Here is a 14,918-nt window from a genome sequence, read left to right on the forward strand (position 1 = left end):
CTTCCCTAAGCAGTTTTTTTTTTACAGTGAACGGTCTTTATATTTATAAAATAACTTCTGGAGACAAAAAAGAGGCTTGGATTAGCAGTATTCATAACAAGGTTTGTTTTGGGTGGGGCTGAAGCCCTCGTGCTCATCCCACCCACCCCCTTATCAAAATAAGATTTTTAATCGTTGACCAAAGCCTTACAGATTATCCCATGGAAAAATTCGTGAAAGTTTTGTTTTTTTAAAATGCTTTGTGCTACGTATCTTGTGGCCCCATATAATGCAGCACTGGTGAGCATGAGACAGGGGAGGAGCTTCCTTAAAGATTTAATTTGCAGAAGTTTTCCTTCCTATGGTTGACTTGGCAACCGAGTGTTGAAATTGCATTGGAAAGAAGGGCGGTGTGGGATATAGTATTAAAAGCCGGTGAGGGGGCGAAGAAGAGCATTGTACCAAACAAGGTGCGTGTCTTTTTGTGTGTGTCTGTCTGTATGGGTTTATGTCTGTAGGACTGCACGCCGCCCAGAGTCCACTAGGAATTGGGCGGCTCAGAAGTTAAATAAATTCAATTCAATTCAATTCAATTACCTTCTTGACTCTATATAAGCAATGTTGAGCTATTCGACCCTCGTACCTACTCTAGAAGTTGAGACAAAGGAAGCCCTCGCCTTGAGTCCTATCCTGGCTGGGGAAATGGCCCATAAAGGCCGAAGAGGTTGGCTTCCCTCAAGAATTTCCCAGAGTCCCCCTATTTCCCAGAGGCACTTGGTGCCTTCCACCAGCTGCTCTCGGTTCTTGCGAGTGAAGAAAAAAAAAAGGGATGCTCCCTCCTGCCCGAATCCCCTCCCTTCGCCGCTGGGGCCGAAGCTGTCCGGAAATTCCCGAGGCTTCCCTCATCGCCCGCACCTTCTCCACACTCTCACTCACACACGGACGGACGGGCGCGAGCGCGCGTCCCCACACATACACACACACACACAGAAAGAGAGAGAGAGAGAGAGACATATACGGGGAGCGCGCGCGCGAACGGGCGCGCTTATCTCTGGTCCATTGTCCTCCCTGTTTTAGCTCCCACAGCCATTTCATCCAACGCCGCTTCCTGCCACACGCTGCCCTTGCCTCTCTCTCCCCCCGGCAGACCTGGAGCTCCATCACCCACCCACCCCCCAGCGGCGTCTCCCCCCATGAAGCCCGCCGGAGATGCCGGGGCCTAAAGTCCTCTCTCCCCCTCCCAGGCGAAAGAATCTTCCGGTCGACGGGACCAAGATGGCTTTGACTTCCACTTCGGCAGGAGCGGTGGAAGCGGGGGTCCTTCCCGGCGGGAATCCCACTGCCCGAAACGAAGCCAGCCCCAGCCAGGTTTTGCCAGCTGTGAGATTTTGAGGACTGGCTCAGGTGGGGTGTATGTAGTGCGGTCTGATGCCTTGGTTGCCCCGGTGAAACTCACCCCTGGAAGAATTGGTGAGCGTCTGGGGGTTTTGTGGGGGGATTTTTGACATAAGAATGGATCCGTCTGGAGATTTTTTGGCTTAAAAGGGGGGGGGGAGTCCTGCTGGTTGGATATCAGTGGAAATGGACTGATTCTAGATGGGACCTGCTGGAAGGAAAAGCAAACCGAGCAGACTGGATTTTGCTGCTGTCTGTTTTGGGGAGTCAGACTAGACCAGCTTGAATTTCACAGGGCGGAAAAAAAAATGATGGAGTAACCTTGGTCCAGACATGGCAAACGGAGCTCGGTTGTTCTGGATGCATCCTTTCAGCTGGCGGCAGATTCCGCTCTCCATCCCCATCAACCCTCCTCCTCCTCAGCAAGGGCTGATTTTGCCATTCTCCTAAGCAGTCAACATCATCGGAAGGAAGAACGAAAGAAAGGAGGGGAAAAAACAAACGGTAAAGGCTTGGGTTATTTTCCAGCTCCTTATTCCTTCTCCAGGCTGACAATAGAGGGAGGGGGCAGGATCACGGCCTGCAGGAAGAGAGAAGGGGCGATCCTTTGAAATGGCAGTTTCCCTCAGCCCCATCTCTTCCTGGGAGAAGGACTGGCCCTGTCTCCAAGGCAACAGCTCTGGGGCATTCCTAGCCAGCCTCCCTAGATAGGGTGTGAACCCTGAGCCAGGAGAACAGGGCAGAGTGGATGGAGAGGCAGGCTCTTGGCTTTCTCCCCTCCCCTCCCTTCCCAGTGCCATCCATCTACTGTCACGTACCCCCCAGCCAGCCAGTTGGGATAGTATTTCTACCACTCCTCTGGTTAGCCAGACTGGAGAAAGCGGAGGTGAGCAGGCCCAGTCACCAGACAAAACCCGCATGCTCAAAACTGGCGATGCAGGATTGTTGTCTATGGCCATTCCTTGCAAAAAGTCCCCTCCTGCCCTTCCCCCACCTCCCCCAATGTGTTTCTCTTCCCTTATCGCAGCCTCTTCCTAGATCCACTTATTGCTGTCTCCCAAACCGAGAGACAGACACACAGATCCGCTTCGTATCCTGTGTACCCTGCATCCCAGCAGCCACAATAGGAAACCCCCCTCTCCTCCTACTCATCCATCTCTGTCTTCCTGCCTCCTCCCCTGGATTGCTTTTCCATTTCACTCCTTTTCAGATGTCTCCATGGAGCCACCACCTGTTTCCTCTCTTCCTTTACATTGAGGGGGGGAGGGGGGAGGAAGCCAAGCTAAGTGTGGGGACAGCTTTTTTTCCTTTTTTTTATCATTCCCATGTGCTCACGATGAAGCTGGGTGTAGGAGTCTTATTTTGCAAAAACTGCCTTGATCCCAGTTCTTTTGCTGCTTGCTAAATTTTTGGTCCTCTATGCCCTGTTGCTCATGAAACACCCCTACCCCCACCCAGTCTCCAATCTATGGTGGTTTTTCCTCCAGGGTATCTATATATTCATTTCTCTAAAGGCAGGGAAAACAGAGGAGAAAGACTGAACACATCTCAGGCTGAAAGCTCATCATCCCACCTCCAAAGCCTCACTTGAGAAGCAATTACCTAGGCTTGATCCTGACTATGCAACCGAGACACTTTTGCAACGATTCCGTTAGCCCAGTGTGTGTGTGTGTGTGTGTGTGTGTGTATATATTTACCACTAATATAATACAAGTGGTAAAAAAAATAACAAATGCCTAAAGTTCAGTGTGTGCAGAATGGTGAAGTAGGTTGAGAGCAGGAAAATGTAAAAACCCTTTGTTCTCATCCACTAGGCCTAGCTTGTGTTTAGCAAGCTGCTAACTGAATCTAAAGGATTCTTCACCCAGTTTGATGAGCTGCATTGCTTTTGAGACAGGGTATTGATCCTTCCTCGCCTTCCACCCACCTGATGCTATAACAGAAATTGGTAGTAAGCTATGTATGAAACCTATATATTTCTTCTGAAAACCTCTGGATCAAAATACCTATCACAAACTACAATACTGTAAAACAACATTAATAAAAACCTTGTTTTGTGTCACCCTGATGTTAATTCAGAGGTGTTGAGCTCAATGCTATTAAATTGCCATCTAAAGTTCAGTCAAAGACAAATTTCTTTTGGAATAAATATTCCAACAATTGTGCTTGTATACAAGAGAGTAAATTAGGTGTTTCGCTCATGATCCAGTCATACTCTGTCAAGTCAACCTACCTCACAAATTTGTTGTTTTGGGGGGAAAGGGAAGGAGAGAATGCCATGGATATAACCTTGCCATGAATAAAACACCTGAAGGAAAGGTGAGATATAAATAACACAATAATAGATAGCCACTTATCTAGATATTTTTGATTACCGTAGTAAATCATCTTCATATAATTAGCTAGAAAACTTCATAAAAGTTATTTAGTTGTATTTCAGAGATTAAATAAAGGATATAAACTTGGAAATTAGAGCACTAAAAATCAGTCCTGCTAGTAACTATAACCAATTTATTTGCAAGGTTGAATAAACTATTAGTCAGTTAGAAATAATACAATAATAATTACATTACTCCCTTATCACTGAGGTAAAGATAATGTTACTTATCTGTCTGGAGAGTTTAATAACTACACTTAACAAATTCCTGCTTTAAAATAAGCAGTAAACTAATTATGTGTCACAAGGTAATCTAGTAAAATAATACCAGAAATTTATATTTATTTGCTTTTCTCTAAGATCTTAATAAATCAACTCTTAATCTATATAGAAACTTCAGTTATTCTAGATGCTAAAGTAGATCTATAATTTCTGTGGTTAAGAGAGTAAGTGGTGCTTCATTTTACTAGGACTTTTTAGTAACTATTATTTTTCTCTTGCTCATAAATACCCAACGTGCTTATTTATATAAAAACTGGTGAGAAAAAAAATGTGTTTTTATGGTGGCACGTATCTGAATCAGCTTTCATTAGTTTATTGTAGCAGGTATATTTCACTGGAAGTGTCACTTAGCTATGTGTAAATAATCACTGTAGGTAAATGAATGTATAAGTGTGGATGTGAGGCATGCATGAGGATATGTGTCCAAGTGTTGAATGAGTGTGTTGTGCAATACAATTCTTAAGGTTTAATTCAGTCATTAAATCAGTAAAGTAAAACTTTCTCTTTATAAATGTATTAGAAATTTCTCTTATTGTAGAATTTGCATTGCCTGGGACCTCTTTAGAAGATGCTTTTGTTTCAGGTCACCCAAATGTATACAACCATTTTTGTGAATGAACATTACTTAGTGAACAAGGGTGCATTGTTGCATAGGGGCGGCATACAAATCCAATTAGCTAACTAACTAACTAACTAACTAACTAACTAAATAAATAAATAAATAAATGTATTAATCTATAAATCAAATTATTTTTATTGATTTACTCATGAATTGGGTACGCTGCCATTTCATTGAATTATAAATTTCTACTATTCGTTCAATTTCCACAAAACTATTTGTACCTCATAATTGTAAAATTCTGTATAATTTTTAACAGTGCTGCATCTGCCATTCATACTGAGCATAATTAGTCATAGATCATCCAGATGAAAGAAATAAGTGAAATTAAATAGGCAGAAAGATTAACATTTGTTGCCCTGTCAACTATGTTCAACACAACCTTTTCCTTTATACGTGTATCATTTTATATACACATGGAATAGGATAGACCCAAATCTTTATATGGTTCAGATTAGAATTAATGTATCTCATTTTGTGCATGAATTCGGGCCCATGCATTTCTGGATACTTTCAAGATTATTCAAAGGTTAATGAGCAGTCTAATATAAACCGCAGCTGTGTCACTAAATGTATTTTACCAATATTATTTTGAGTGTGTCTGTAGTGATTATAATAACAATAGGTTTTACTGCTGAAGAATGCAGCTCCTGATTGACATCCCATTTTCCATTATGGCTGACAGGTGCCACTCCAGAAAATAATATTTGTAGCTCAGATTTGAAATGGGGGTCCTTGGTAGTCTCAAAGCTTGTTTGTTTTCAAGCAGATATTTCATTACCCAACTAGGTTACATCATCAGTGGTAAAAGGGGGCAAATTTGCCCTCCCTTTATATACAAGTGGCTTGCCCTGTCAGTGTTGGTGTGTTTGTTCCTGATGGTTATCTTTATTAAGCTATTGTTTAGACCTATGACTTATGGACTTCAACTCCCAGAATTCCTGAACCAATCATGCTAGTTCAGGAATTCTGGGAGTTGAAGTCCGCATGTCATAGAAGAGCCAACTTTGCCTCCCCCTGGTTTAGACTGTTGGGTTGTTTTTTGAATTATTAGTTCCTTGACAGGAGTATTGTTTATTGCTTGATGGCTGGCCTGGTATTAATCCTGGTGTTAATCTCTGCTTATCTGCAGAGATCTGTTGATTGTATCAACACCCAGATAAACAAAGATGAACAAGTTGTTAGTTCCCGTCAAGGAACTAACAATTCAAAAAACAATCCAACAGTCTAAACTAGTGATGGCAAACCTTTTTTCCCTTGTGTGCCTACACCCACAATTCAAGGCTTGGGGACAGTGAAAATGGCCTCCTCTGCCCCCACCCCCACCCCGAGGCCCTCTGAAGCCCTAAAACAGCCCATTTCCCAAACTCCGGTAGGCCTAGCAGGCCCGTTTTTCACCCTCCCCAGGCTCCAGATGCAAAAATGCCCACCTCCATCCTCCTGGAGATTCTCTGGAAGCCAAAAATCCCCCCCTCCCCCGAGCCTCCAGGCAAGCCAAAAATCAGCTGGCCGGCACGCACATGCGCATTGGAGTTGAGCTAGGGCAGGGGTAAGCAAACTTGGCTCTTCCATGACTTGTGGACTTCATCTCCCAGAATTATTGAGCCAGCCATGCTAGCTCAGGAATTCTGGGAGTTGAAGTCCACATGTCATGGAAGAGCCAACTTTGCCTACCCCTGAGCTAGGGCAACCGCTCACATGCCAGCAGATATGGCTGCGCGTGCCACCTGTGGAACCCGTGCTATAAGTTCACCATCACTGGTCTAAACAATAGTCTAATCAAGATGCCATCAAGAACAAACTCACCAACACTGACAAGCCACTTGTGTATAAGGCGAATTCACTCCCTTCTACCATTGATGATCTTGCCTAGTTGTGTAATGTAATGTATGAAAGAACACAAAACACCAAAGACCATTCAGGTGTCGCTTTTACAGTACCAATTCCTTGGCCTTGACTGTGGTCCTCCACCTCTTCTATTCCTGTGGCAGTACTTTCTTCCCATGTATACAGGGACTCATCTGTGCAAAATAGTTCTTAGACACCCTCTGCAGCATAGAATTTAGAATAATTTGCCATCTGAAGGGAAAAATCTAGTTCAGGGCCAAATACTTAAAATAGTTGTGGCTCCAGTCTTCAGCTATTCCTAAACTCTGATGGGATCAAAACTAATAATGACTAATGAGAAGAGAGAGATCTTGGAGTACAATTTATATCCAAATACATTTCAGATCTTGGAGTAACATTTTGCAATGCAATGAAGGTGCTGACACAGTGCGTATGAGCTATAAAAAGGCCAAAAGCCTGGTAGAGCCCCTGTTTTACGACCTTTCTTGCCGCAACTGTTAAGTGAATCACTGGAGTGGTTATATTAGCCAGATGGTTATTAAATGAATCTTTCTTCCCCTTTGACTTGGCTTGCCTGAAGATCACAAAAGGTGATCGACCCTAAGACAGTGAGGACGAACCTTTTTGGACTCGGGTGCCAAAAGGGTGCACGCATGCGGCATATCATGCGGGCATGTGCCCATATCCATAATGCAATACCCTTCCCCATGCCTATGCACAACCACCACACTGTCCATGTGCATGAACACCCCCCCCATGCTGTACTCCTCCAACGCATGCACACAGACTTCACTGAAGCCTATAAACTTCCAGTTGGCCTGTTGGGCTGTTTTTCACCGTCCCAAGGTTTCAGGAAAGCTCAATGGGCCAAAGTTCATTTCCAAACTTCCAGTTGGGTCATTGTGCCATTTTTTGCCATCCCCAGACTTCAAGAGGCTTTCCTAAAGCCTCCCCCAGCAAAAAGGGCCAAGGAAAAGGCTGGAGCTGACATAGGGCAACGTCTTGTTTGCCTTTAGATGTGGCTCCATGTGTCACCTGTGGCACACGTGCCATAGGTTCACCATCACTGTCATAAATATGAGTCAGTTGCCAAGCATCTGAATTTTTATCGTCTGACCATGGCGATACTGTGACGGTCATAAGTGGAAAGTGGCCACGGGTCACTTTTTTCAATGCCGTTGTAATTTTGAATGGTCACTAAATGAACTGTTGTAAGTTGAGGAGTGCCTTAAATATAATACCTTTTTTTACTAAGGCTTTATATATAAATGGTGCAACTGTATCTGGAATATTGTGTGTGCTACGTCTCAGAAAGGATATAGTAGAGCTAAAGAAGGTCCCTATGGAAAAATATTGTGGCATCTGAGATTTTCTAGTTTAGCAAGGAAAATGGATGTGTTTGTAGTGTACAGAATTATGCATAATTGTGAATAAATTGCAGTAGTGAAATCCAATTTTTTTTAAACTACCGGTTCTGTGGACGTAGCTTGGTGGGTATGGTATGGCTTGGTGGGCATGGCAGGGGAAGGATATTGCAAAATCCCCATTCCCACCACACTCAAAATTTCCACTATCAGTTCTCCAGAACCTGTCAGAACCTGCTGGATTTCAAATCGGACAAGAAATAGTTATTTTGCCCTTCCTAAAGTATTAGAAATAGAGGTCACTTAATGATATTGAATCCTGGAAGAATCAGGACAGAGAAAAAAATGTTTTTATCCCAACATGTAATTTAGTTTGGGAATTCACTACTTTGAGATGGGGTGCTGACTACCAGATTGACTGGTTTCAAAATAGGGTTGAACCAATTCAGGGAAATTGTGAGCGTTAATGGCTATTAATGGCAGTGATGTTGAGAAACTATTGGGGGTTCTGTATGGAGTTGGATGACTGCTGTGAGGACAGATTCAGTATTCAGCAGGCACTGATTATATTCTTATGTCCCCAAATCCATGTAAATTTTGTCCTTTGGTCAAGCTAACAGATGACCAGAGGTTTGGAGGATCCCCTACAAATAACCCAACTGTCAGGTTGAGGAAAGGTTCATCATTGCAAGTCAGAATTATCACATTTCCCTGTTAGATCAACCTATGCAATTCAAACCAATGGACCACAAACATTTCCTCCATAAGATTAAGTGCCTCGGTGGTGCAGTGGTTAGAGTGCAGTACTGCAAGCTACTTCTGCCAGCTGCCAGCAGTTTGGCAGATCAAATCTCACCAGGCTCAAGGTTGACTCATCCTTCCATCCTTCTAAGGTCGGTAAAATGGGGACCCAGATTATTGGGGGCAATATGCTTACTCTCTGTAAACCGCTTAGAGAGGGCTATAAACAGTGAAGGGCTATCAAAATTTTTACTACCACACTGTGGGTGTGGCTTATGCAGGATGCCCTGCATCTTCTTTCAACATCTTTCAGTGCAAATTGGGTGCTCTGGGGTGGAGCTCCATTTTTGCTACCCCTCTGCGTCCCTCACTGTGTGCCCCCCCCCTGGTCTGGGCAGCAGCCCACCCCTGGCTGTAAAGCACTATGAAGTGGTATATAAGTCTAAATGCTAAATGTTAAATGCTCAAGATTCAAGTAAGTGAACCAAACTACATATAATAGAACAGGAGAAAGCCCAGTTTATATCAAATGCCCCTTTTATTAGGTTGAGGTGGTTGAAACAGCTTAATATGGGATAGTAGGATAGAGAATCTGAACAAGGGAAAAAGCCCAACAGAAACACTGTTCAGATGCTAGCAAAGTGCTGTGCAACATAGAAAAAAAGCCTTTGCCAGCCTGGTGTTGTCCAGCTATCTTGGGAGTGCAGCTCACAGCCCAGCCTTGGCTCATTATGGCTGTGGATTATTATTGCAGTCCCAAGACATCTTCCCAATACTAATATGGGGGCGACTGCTCTAGGGGAAAGGCTTGAACAGTGAACAGCAGCAAGAATGTGATTGGGGTGGATTTGTGAGATGATGATGGAGCACGGAATCATAAATCATACATTGGGTAAAACTGCTTAAATTTATAATGGATCTTTACCATTCAGGTAAACTGCCTTCATGTAAATAGGTCTTTATTTTGATGGTTAGGGAATGAAAATGAATGAGTTCACTAAACATGTTATCACATTTGGAAACTCCTTACAAAGTTAACTTTTCTTTCTGATCAGCAAGCTAAATACCACGAAGGGTGTTGATAACGTTGTTGATGGAAATAAGGGAAGCCTTGTTCAAACCTAAGATGAACTTTCTACCTTTCTTCTCCTCTTCATAAGTGTCAAGTTGCTGGGAGGCAGCATGAAAGAGGTTGAAATATTTGATAATCTTTACTGGTTTCCCATAGTTTGTCAATATTTCTCCACCTCATCAACTTTTAGATGTGTGGACTTCAGCTCCCAAAGTTCCCCAGGAATCAGGTTGAGGACTTCTGGGAGTTGAAGTCCACACATTTTAATGTTGATGCAGGGGAGAAATACTATTCTAGAACAATACCCAGGAAGTAGTAATTTTCCCAATGAATTTCCCCAGTCTCTTTTCCCCTGCTTTTACTTTCTATCTTATCCTCCCCACTTTCCCTTCTCAGCAGAATTTCTGCCTACCCTGCCTTTTAGATGGCGAGGAGCTCATCTTATTTCTGCCCTTAAAATAGTGATGATTAAAAAAGATTTGTGCCGGTCCCAGGAATGGCTTGTCTCAAACACTGTTCAATCCTTTTCCAAACATATGCAAAGCGAATAAGGGAAATACGGTGGTACCTCTACTTAAGAACTTAATTCGTTCCGTGACCAGGTTCTTAAGTAGAAACGTTCTTAAGTAGGAGCAATTTTTTCCCATAGGAATCAATGTAAAAGCAAATAATGTGTGAAAACCCATTAGGAAAGAAATAAAAGCTCGGAATTTGGGTGGGAGGAGGAGGAAGCAGAGGAGGAGGACAGTCCAGTCCCTGCTGAAGGAAGAAGGTGAGGTGAGGGGAATCAAAAAACTCCAAAACTTTAAGGCTTAAGAAAAAAAGAGGGACTCTGAAGCAGCACCCAGAGGAAGGAAAACGCTCTGTTCACTCTGGGCTGCCCAGAGCAAAGAGAGCGTTTCTTTTCTCTGGGTGCTGACAGAGGTTTAAGGAAATTGCTTTGTTTGCTCTGGACTGCCACTGAAAGGCTCCTTTGGCAGCCAAGAAAAGTGCCACTGAAAGGCTTCTCTGGCAGCCCAGAAAAGCCCGAGATGGCCGGGATTAAAGGGGGAATGGCAAGAAACTGGCCGGGCTTTCATGCTGTTCTCAAATTTCCTGGGAAATATTTCTGGGCTCGAGTTCTTAAGTAGAAAATGGTTCTTGAGAAGAGGCAAAAAAATCTTGAACACCTGGTTCTTATCTAGAAAAGTTCTTAAGTAGAGGTACCACTGTATTATTTTCTTTCTGGGGAAAAGCATATATATAACAAAGCATATATATACCAATTCTAACCCTAACTCTCTTGTACCTATATAGAAAGATCGTATTTGTTAATAGGATTGTGGTGGATAACACTTAGAGAAGTTAACAAAATGCAGGCGAGTAGAAATAGTAGCTAGAGAGGAAACAATACTGGACAAGGCAAGTATTGACAACTCAAAGTGGCTTCAAAAGTTGCTGGTCCTATATTTATCAGTTATGGGTAAGTAATATCTTGGGTTGAGACATTACAGTACAGATGAAATCTCCAATAATGTATCATGGAAAGAAGTATTGCTCAGAATGAAGGGACACTAAGACCACAAGGGCATTTAAGAACTTTTATTTCAAGAGGCATGGTACTTTGTAGATTAAAATGTGGTCTACATAGCTATGGGCCGCCAATATATATCCTGTACCATCTTGAGGACAATTAGCATTTAATTGAATGCTAAGTAATGGAAACCCTAAACTGCCCATAAGCAAGTTACCTCATTATATTTGTTTGTTAAGCTGAATTTACTGCAGAATTTATCTCCCAATTGTTTTGCTTTTTAACATAATTCTATTCCCCACCCTTACGTACATTTTACTTTTTTCAGGAAGGTCTTCTGGGCCATTGGGAGAATATGGGGGGGGGGGGGGGAGACAAAATATAATATTTGTTTTCCCCCACACTTTGTATGTGAGGGCAAGTTTTACACCTTACTGCAGGGGTCCCCAAACTGCAAAGCTGGCTGGAGAATTCTGAGAGTTGAAGTCCACAAGTCTTAAAGTTGCTAAGTTTGAAGACCTCTGCCTTACTGTATATTGGGCAGTTGCTGGGGTTGTAGAAGGCTTGTCTGGAAAACAGGAATTCTCATCTTCCCACTATTACAAATAACTGAAAGCTGTTCTCCATTTTCTTCATTATTCTCAAATGCCATAGTATCTCCTGCAGTAGCTTACATTAACTGTTGACTAATGCTTAACTCTCAAAGTGGAAGTCTTCCTTACAAAATAGCTGACTGCAACTCAAATTCTGAACAGGAAAAGGAAGTTATGTCCTAGTGTTTTTTATGTATATTTATCCAGGCTGTCCTTAGATATGCACTTCTCTGTTATTTAACCTAATAGCAATACGCATAAGCAACATTTTGAAAATGCATTTTTAAAAATCTCTTCATTTCTTCACCTAGTAGTAAACCTCTATGCATTAACATTTCCGAATGCCCCAATGCTATTGTACAGTATGTATAGCAACAAATGACTTGGATTGAATCTGATCCCCAGCTATATTACCCAGACTCGTGAGAGAATTAAGTTTATCTCAGAAAATTAGACTTGCTATTGGAGGTGGGAGAGGTGCAGTAAGAATAGGTGACCCTTAATGTCAAAGTGACATAAGGACACAAATCCTAAAAATCCTCATTAATTTATGATTTTCATATATCAGAGGGCTTGGTGCTTAGAGGAAAATTACATTTTTCCTAGCTCACGGGGACACTTATGTCTCCTTAAGTCATTTGTTGAGTTGGTTTAGCCCCAGGTAAGACAACCTTTTACAACATACTTTTCTTCTAGTGTTACAGGGACTGTAGCAAGACATCTGAACCAGAACTAGAAGCAGCTGGGCCCAGTTTAGTGATTTATCTTCAGGACTTAATGGAGCAGAAAGGCATGGTATAAAATAAATAAGAAATGTTTGTCCATTATTTTGAGGGAAGTAATGTTTTAAGGTGACAGAGATTTGTTAAGCCCAGAGATGGTAAACCAGTGACACTTGTGTAAAATGTAACACATCACAATGTTTTATATTTCACATCAGTATTCACATTACCCACAACAACTACATGAAAATGAAATATGCTCTCACACAACCTCTAGAGCCTCAGAAAATAAACTTGAGAACAGGGCATGCTTTTGTGCAGGTTTTGGAGCCCAGAGGCCACGGAAGAGGGTTCTTCATAGCTGCTTCTAGAATAAAGGCCTCATGTGATCCAGAATAGGTCGCAGGGACCTGTCAACAGAAAGAGAACACTGCCTGAAGGCAAGGTGTGCAGCAAATCCTGGAGCATGCTGGGCTGTGAGAGGCAATCACACTGTTCCCTAAGGCTCATGCACCTTGGTAAATGCATGAAATCGACTTTTGGAATAGCAGGAATTTTGCTAGGGCTGCTCAGCCTCAATACTGCCAACAGAATTCCCCTGTGGCTTAGGTGGGTGAGATAATTTATCCTTTGTTCAAGAGGGGTGAGGGTATGGCATGCCAACAGAGTCTCCAGTAGCTTCTCCATCCAGTAACATCAGGCACTCCAATCCATTTCAATTTAATCTAGTGGGATCCCAGAAATACTCTTTCTTTATTATGGTGCCTGGTCCCTGGAACAGAGGCCTGGGGTTAGTTGTGGGTACTATCAGAGAAATTGCAACTACTGTACATGTAGTCCTTGCTTAATAGTCAGTTGTTTAGAGACCAGTCGAAGTTATAACACACTCCTCAAGAATTACTTATGACTCAGTTCCAGAGTTCTGACCGTCGCACCCCCCACTTCCCATGGTCATGTGATTGCATTTTGGGCACTTGGCAACCAGTTCACATGTATGGCCATTTGCAGCATCCTGTAGTCACATGACCATGATTACTTTTTAAATTTTTTTTTTTGCAGGTTTCTTCCAAAAGACATCCATGGAAGAAAACGAGTTTGTTTAGCATCTGTGGCTTTTGCTTAACAACCACCACACACTAAAAACCAGGTGTAAAATCAGGCATTGTTACATAATCTGGTCCGGTGCCCTTCATGGCACCGGACCAGATTATCTCCGGGATCGCCTTCTGCCGCACGAATCCCAGCGACCGATTAGGTCCCACAGAATGGGCCTTCTCCGGGTCCCGTCAACTAAACAATGTCGTTTGGTGGGACCCAGGGGAAGAGCCTTCTCTGGGGTGGCCCCAGCCCTCTGGAACCAACTCCCCCCAGAGATCAGAATTGGCCCTACCCTGCTCGCCTTTCGTAAGCTCCTTAAAACCCACCTCTGCCGTCAGGCATGGGGGAACTGAGATATTCTTTCCCCCTGGGCCTCTACAGTTTATGCATGGTATGTCAGTATGTATGTCTGGTTTTTATAATAAGGGTTTTTTTTAGTTGTTTTATTATTGGATTGCTACATATTGTTTTTATCACTGTTGTTAGCCACCCCGAGTCCACGGAGAGGGGCGGCATACAAATCCAATAAATAAAAATAAATAAATAAATAACAACTTATGACCATAATACCTATACATGGGCACCACATTCCCAATCCCTGCATTATGGCTTAGCATATTTGCAAGTCAGGAAATTATCATGGACAAACAGCAGTTGTAAAACACTGTCTTACGTTAGGTGTGAATTAACCCATTGAATGTGCAGTGCTTCAGTATTTTTGATTATAAATCTGGAGACCGGATGCTGTCCTTGACACTTGATAGAAATGTATCAGCTGACGGGCATCCCAAAGAGTTAAAATTACTGTTGTAATACACTGATGCTTTGTAAACATCCCAATGTATGTGTGCAATATTTTTGCTGTGGATGGCGAGGAGGAGCAAGAAGTGTTTTTTGTGGGTGTGTGACTAATTCAGTATCCATGCAGATGAGTCAGTCTGGAGAAACTGCATGACACAGCTCAATCTGTTTTACAAATTCCCGTGAACACTTATTCTCCCTTACTCTGCTTCTATGATCAGGACACTGAAAAGATATTTGCAGGTGGGCATATTGTGGGATGACATACTCCGCTTAGACATAGGAATGTACAAAGTGCAAAAAAAAAAAAATCTTCTGAAAAAGTTCTTTTTCTTCCCGTCAAAGCTCAACTACTGAGTGTTGCTAATAGCAAAGTGGGAGTGGGGTAAAAGCCTCATGGGAGCTGGAACCCTCCCTTCTATCTTCCCTCAGGCCATACACAATCCATGTATCCAAGGGAGATACGTGGTTAGAAAGAATGAAATATTTATCTATCTATCTATCTATCTATCTA

At 42.7% G+C, this 14,918-nt stretch overlaps 1 protein-coding gene across 4 annotated transcripts in view; it reads left to right on the forward strand.

Moving 5' to 3' along the window:
- Positions 1–305: 305 nt before the first annotated feature.
- GPR173 (G protein-coupled receptor 173) overlaps positions 306–14,918 on the forward strand; it is a 32,957-nt gene continuing 18,344 nt past the window's right edge. The window contains exons 1-3 of one of the 4 annotated variants that reach the window (XM_070741415.1): positions 306–449; positions 1,224–1,449; positions 1,670–1,878. The gene's annotated coding sequence lies outside the window, so the exon portion shown is untranslated. The remainder of the gene's footprint in view (positions 450–1,223; positions 1,450–1,669; positions 1,879–14,918) is intronic. The other 3 variants (XM_070741416.1, XM_070741417.1, XM_070741418.1) reach the window with 3 other exon arrangements.

Source organism: Erythrolamprus reginae, chromosome 2 (assembly GCF_031021105.1).
Source record: "Erythrolamprus reginae isolate rEryReg1 chromosome 2, rEryReg1.hap1, whole genome shotgun sequence".
Taxonomy (NCBI): domain Eukaryota; kingdom Metazoa; phylum Chordata; class Lepidosauria; order Squamata; family Dipsadidae; genus Erythrolamprus; species Erythrolamprus reginae.